The following is a 7049-nucleotide window of genomic DNA, read 5'->3' on the forward strand; positions in this document are numbered from 1 at the left end:
TCATTTTGTTCTTGTATTTTCTTCCAAAATTCTTCTAAGTTTTTTTTTCTGTGTTTTCTTTGGTCTGTTTCTCAATCCTTTGAAGATACCTAAAGATAATTCTTTGGATTTCCTTATCACAGAGTTCCAGTGCTGCTTCTTCCTCAGGGATGTGTTCTGGGTCTGTATCCTGATCCTTTGTCTACCACTTTATCCTGCTTCTTTGTGTGGACTGTGATAGTCTGTAGTCTCTGAGACATCGTGACATTGTTGTGTTTAGATCTCTGTTAACTGTTTGTGAAGAGCAGTCAAGGGTGATTCTGGCTCTCCTTGGTGGTTTTTTATCATTGGTCTGTTGGTGGAGAAGGAGGTAGTGGCTCTTGCTCAGTAAGTGAAGTTGCAGGAGTTGTGGGTGCAGTTGTGTTTTAAGGGGACTGTTGTTGTCTCCCACTCAATTAGACACAAATGACAATTGAATAACCTTCAAAAAACTAAAAGCATATGGACAAAAAACACATCATGTAATTGCATAGAAACAATAACCAATAAAAGAAAAAAGGGAAAAAGAAGAAGAAAAAACAAGACAACTTGCAATAACTGGGGATAGGGTATTAAAAGAAAAAAAGTAGAGAAGGATAATAATGAAGGGAAAAAAATGGGAAAAATGCAAAAAAGAAAAATAAAGAATGGGGTTAACCACGAGAAAAAAGGGGAAGAAAAAAAAAATTGAAAAAAATATTTCATCGAGGAACAGGGAAAAGAAAAAATGCTGACAACTAGGACCTGGGAGAGGAAGATTGAGAATAATAGTAAAAAGGACAAAAATATTAATAATAGTAGTTGTTTTAAAGCAGACAAATTCAAGTAAACTAGTCACCAGAAAAAGAAAGTGAAAAATTAAAAAAGAGAGAGAAAAAAAAATTGGTGGAGGACAGGGCAGGGCACCCACACTCTGTCTGAGCACACAGACTGTGATGGAGTTCCTGTGTGCCCAGAAGGTAGGTAGGAGTGGGGGATGGCCGCACCTCCATTCACCAAGCGGATGTTGGATATAAGAGTAAAGAGAGGAATGTCATACCTTTTCAGTCTTGCAGGTCCGGAAGGTTCTTGGGGTTGCTGGAAAGCAGATGTTCTTAAGTCCCAGGAATTTGTGAGAGCGCTATCTCTTTAAATATCCAAAATAGTCAAGCTGCTTTTAGGCCTTCAAAATGGCAGCGTCCTCTAGACCAGCAAAGTTCCACAGCTCAGCCTGACTTTCTCTTCACCTTCTCTGTTTATTCCCAGACAGCGGAGCAGCCCTCCATGCAGTCCCTGGCTAGCAGGGCTGATTTTTAGGTTAACTCCTAGGTCCTACCAGCACTCGGGAATCTCCAAGCTGTCTGTGCCATCAGGATCACTCAGGATAGCTGCCAGGCTGCAGCTCCGTATGTCTCCTTTTTTGGTATTTTCATGCAAATTTTTCTGCTAGTTGGTGTTTAGTCCACTTTTATATCCTTCCCTTCAAGTCTCAGAGGTCCAGGATTATCTTCAGTGTCTGTGTTAATGGGTTTCCCTTTTCTTTGTTGAAGAGGGTCTGTGCAGTCTTTCTGCCTAGTCTGCCGTCTTGATATAAGGTTTAAGAAACTATATTTTTGAGACCTGAGTTTGTAGTTCTTAATGAAATTCTTAAATACATTTGAAACGAGTTTAAGATTTGATTTTTCCAATGACTTTGCCTTTATCATTTTAAACATTTATTTATTTTTCCTCAGATTATTGTAACATAAAATAACAGCTAGTTGCCATAGAGTCAGTTTTGACTGATGGTGACCACATGTGTATCTGAAGAGTACTGTTCTCCATAGGGTTACAATGTTGTTTTTGAGAATACACACATCAAATTTTTCACCAATTCATCTGTAACTACTTGCACAATTCAATGACATTAATTACAGTCTTTGAGTGGTGCAACTATTCCCACCCTCCTTTTCTGAGTTGTTCCTTTCCCATTAACATAAACTCACTGAGCTCTAATATTTCTATGTAACCATTTTAGTTGCTGTTTTTACTTTCATCCTGCATAGGTAATTTAAAAGAGCATAATATTTAAGGAAGGGATATATTTAAAAACTAGTTAAGCTAAACTATTTTTTGATTTTAGAAGACTTCAAGACATATTTTAAATTTTAAAGATTATCTGAGGTCAACAGCTTTAGGGGTCCATCCAATCCCCTTGTTTCCAGAAAGTTTAAAGTCCACAAAAAAGTATAATTTTTTCTGTGTTTGCCCTCTTTTCATCAGGATCCTTGTACAGAATCTTTGATCAAATTTTTCAGTTGTGGTAAACAGGAAATGTTCAGTTCTTTTGGTCTCATAGCAAAGGAGGCATTTATTCATGGAGGCAACTAGCCAGGCATTCCATATCCTCCTCCTTTTACTGATTCTCATTCTTCCTCTGATGCTCAGGCAAATTAGATCACTAGGACATTCTTCAGAATCACCTCTTGGTGCACTCAAATCTCCAACTCTTCACTTAGTAGTCAAGCATGTTAACCATGTGTACCATACAAGTACTATTTTATTATAGCATATTTTTTGGTTACCTAGTGTTGCTCTGATGGGAATATACCACAAATGGGTGGTTTGAGCAAACAGGATTTTATATCTTACAGTTTGAAGGCTTTAATTCTGAGTTCAAATTGCCAGGCTGTAGGAGCTGGGTGAAGGACCCTGAACCTTGGGGTTCAGCTCTTCTGCCTCCTGCTCCTGGCTCACTGAAGCTGGAAGATTTTCTTCACTCAGAAAACTGCTGGCTACCAAGGCTGACAAACCCAAGGTGGACAAGTGAAAAGGCACAGTCTTAATATTACCAAACCTCATGGCAGGCCATTGATTCAAGTCAAGTGAATGTACCAAGATTGGCAGAACATGGAAGGCTGCAGAAAAACGATTGGGCTACATGCAGAGTTCAAGCATGCCATAAGCTAGAGACCATTCCCAAAGCTGCTTCTTATATATGGGAAGCAGACCACATCCCTAAACCAGCTACTTAGCTTCTTGTGGTAGATCCCACCATGGAGTTGATTGCCAATCGCATCATGGGGAATAACTACCACCAGCTGCCCAGACAAGTACCAAGTACACACACAACCTTAACTACTACAGCATAATTAATTAAATATAAAATTAAAGTTTTATTTATTTATTTATCCACCTCCCCCCATTGATATAGTTGTAGCAGTATCACAACATTTGAGAATATTGAATTAGGTCATCAAATTGAAAGAAAATGATTCCTAACCTACCCTGAAATATCTGTAGAAATTCTGTGTTTTCTTTTTTCTTTTTTTTTTTTAACCATATTAACGGAAAAGAGATATGGCTTTTAACATATAATTTTATAATTTCTAATAAGAGTGTAAATGGATGTTATGTAAGTATGCAGTGCAACTGGATTACTAGGTGAGAAAAATAATTAATTAAGATTTTAAATTACATTTCTGGTATTTGTTAATTAGACATAGGAAAGTACTACAGATTTTGGTGCCCAGAAGCAGAGTTCTGCTTTAATATAGCTAAAATATGGAAATAGCTTTGGAATTGGCTGGTGACATAATGTTTGCAGAATTTTGAGGAGCATGGTAGAAACAAATGCTTGATTTCCTAGAATACATTATTAATAAAAATATGAATGTTAAAGATGCTACTCAAAGGGCTCAGAAGGAAATAAAGATCGTTATAGTAAAATCCCAAAGTGCTTCAAAAAAAGAATTTGTTGTCATGAACATAATGATAGTAGAAGCCTGAATTTTAAGAGCACTCCTACAGATGGCTAAGGAAGAAAAAAAAAGATATACTATAGGAACTGAAGAAATGGTAATCCTTATAAATGGGTTGGAGAATATTTAATGAATTTGTGTTCCTTAGTCATGTGGAAGGCAAAGCTTGATAAAGACAAACTTGGCTATATGGTGAAGGAGATTTTGAGCAGTGTTAACTGTTAACTGTTAAACTGTTTTGTTTCTTCTTGCTACTTAGAACAAAATGTAAAAAGAGAGAGATAAATGACAAGAACGAATGTAAAACTTAAAGGAGCTAGATTGACGGTTTGGTCAATTTTTAGACTTCCCTGAAAACAAAAATTCTAAAAGTGTGAAATGCCAGTAGAAAGTGTGACACAGAGAACAGGTTGACTGTTTGCTTATACAACTATTTGTAACATTTTGGAAAGATCAAAAGATCAGAGTATTCATTGACAATAGATTAAATATGCTCATTTAGTCAAGAAGGAACCCTGTGAAGCTTAAGGCTTTTTTTTTGCACAGGTATCTTAGAAGAATTGAGAAATAGAGAGAAGATTATGTCAAAAATATCCGTGGAAGTGTTTTTTTTTTTTGTTTTTTGTTTTTTTTTTTTGTTTAAGGGGCTGTAACATGGCCCACACATTTCATGACAAATCAGTATTATCAGAAATACTACCATCTTGGACTGAAACAGATAAAAATTGTGGTAGTTAAGTTGTGTGTCAACTTTGGGCCTGGTTTTGAGTGGCTGGGCAGCTGGATGTCATTATTCCCTAGATGAGACTGGTAATCAGCTCCGTGGTGGAATCTACTGGAGCAGTTGAGTAGCTGCCTTAGGGATGTGGTCTGCTTCCAGTAAATAATGAATCATTGAGCAAGGTCTCTGCAGTTTTTTGACACACTTGGACCTGCATGTAGCTGAGCCTTCATTCAGTAGCCTGTCGTAAGGTCTGTCAATTTTAGGATTGTTCCTATACTTGAACCAGTGGCCTGCTGTGTTATTTGATAAACTTGAGACTGTGATATTTTACTTGTAGACCTTGGATTTGTCAGCCTCAGCAGCCAGCAGCTGTCTGAGTTAAAAGAAGCCTCCAACCCTAGGGTGCTGGGAGCAAGAGGCAGAGCTGAACCCAAAGTCAAGGGGATTTCGCCCAGTCTCTAGAGCTGGCATTTTGAACTCAGACTTCTAGCCTCCTAAACCATAAGAAAATAAACTCATGTTTTTAAAGCCACCCATTTGTGGTATTTCTGTTAAAGAACCACAGGAGGTAATCAACACAGAGATGTAAGAGAAAGGCTGTTGAACTGTCAGAATTCTACTCTCATGTGCTGGATGATAAACTATTCAGTTGGAGATGCAAACTACATTTCCTCAGAATTGAAAGATGACTCAGAGAACAGAACAAAACCTCAGAGGAAGAACTAAAAGCTGGAGGTAAAATGAGAGTTCAGACAGAAAAAATCAAGCATTAAAGAGGAATAATCCTATACCTTGAAATCTCATCAAGGAACTCAGATTTGAGTTTTTTCACATGGATTTAAAAACTGCTTTGAAATAAGTTCCTTCTTTTTACCTCTATTTTCTTCTTGTTATATTAGAACGTTGTTAACTGCTATCCTACACGTACTCTTTCATTTTAAGTTGGGGAATTTAGAATAAGGTAAAGTGTGCAAAAAAGGGGAAGACATATGCCCCAGGAATTTTACTTAATGGATTGCACCCAGGAGATTGATCTGTATATGATTTAGATTTAAGTTTAGAATGTTTTGAGCTGGTTATATTTAGATAAGGCTTTTTAGAATTCAACTGAAATTGTCAAAGGATAAGAAACTTAGAACCGTTGAGAAGGGCTGAATATGTTTTGCATATGGAAAGGATATGAATCTGGAAGATAGAGTGTGGGGTATTAGGTAGAATTCTAAGAAGGACCACCTGATTTTTGCTTTCTATTTACTCCCATGTTTATGATATAATACAAAACAGAAGACCTAAAATAACAACATGAATTTTTATTAAAAGCAAAGAGTTTTCTTTTACTGGTAGAAGAGTAAGTCAAAGAGATTCAAGGTATGAAAAGAATTTTACATGCCAATGCTGACTTGAAAGTGAAGGTTAGCCCTTAGCTAACTGCTACCATAAAAGTAGAGACCTTGGTACTAAAACCACAAGGAGACAAACTCTGTCCAGAATTGGAATGAGCTTGGAAGCAAATTCTTCCTTAGGGCTTTCCAATAAGAGTATAGATTGGCTGACATTGACTTTAGCTTTGTGAGATGATAAGCAATAAATGGATGCAAAACTAGAAGCTCTCACTCCTTTATGCCAAGAAATTTGGAAGACAGCTACCTCAACAACCAACTGAAAGATTCACATATGTGTCTATTCCAAAGAAAAGTGACCCAACAGAATGCTAAAATTATTGAACTATATCATTAATATTACATGCAAGTAAAATTTTATTGAAGATATTTCAAAAATAGTTAAAGCAATGTGTTGACAGAGTACTGCCAGAAATTCAAGCAAGAGTCAGAAGAGGACATGGAACAATGGACATCATTGCTGATGTCAGATGAATCTTAGCTGAAAGCATAGAATTATCAGAAAAATGTCTGCCTGTGTTTTACTGACAATGCAAATGCATTTGACTTTGCGAATCATAACAAATTATGGGTAACATTGGGAAGAACACTAGATTATGCTCATGCAGAATCTGTACATAGACCAAGAGGCAATTGTTCAAACAGAATAAAGGAATAAATACAGTGTGGTTTATAATCAGGAAAGGTATCAGGATTGTATCCTTTACTACACTTATTCAATTTGTATGCTGAGTAAATAACCTGAGAAGCTAGAGTATATGAATGCAACATCATGATTAGAGGAAGATTCATTAACAGCCTGAGATAAGCAGATGAAACAACCTTGCTTACTGAAAATGAAGAATACTTAAAAAACAAACAAACAAAACAAAACCTTACTACCATCCATTTAGTTCTGACTCATAGCGACCCCTCCTTGGGTTTCCGAGATGGTATCTCTATGGAAGTAGGTTGCCTATTCTTTCATCCAAGAAGAATACGTAAGCACTTATTAATGATGATCAAAGACTATAGCCTTCAGTATCAATTATATTCAATGTAAAGAAAATAAAAAACCTCACAACTGGGCCAATACACACATCATGATAAACGAAGAAAAAAACGAAGTTGTCAAAGATATCAATTTACTTGGAGTCACAATAAACATTCATGGAAGTAGTGGTTAAAATATCAAATGATGTAGTACAG

Source organism: Orycteropus afer, unplaced genomic scaffold (genome assembly GCF_000298275.1).
Source record: "Orycteropus afer afer isolate SDZICR_OR568_19922 unplaced genomic scaffold, OryAfe1.0 scaffold00735, whole genome shotgun sequence".
Lineage (NCBI taxonomy): Eukaryota > Metazoa > Chordata > Mammalia > Tubulidentata > Orycteropodidae > Orycteropus > Orycteropus afer.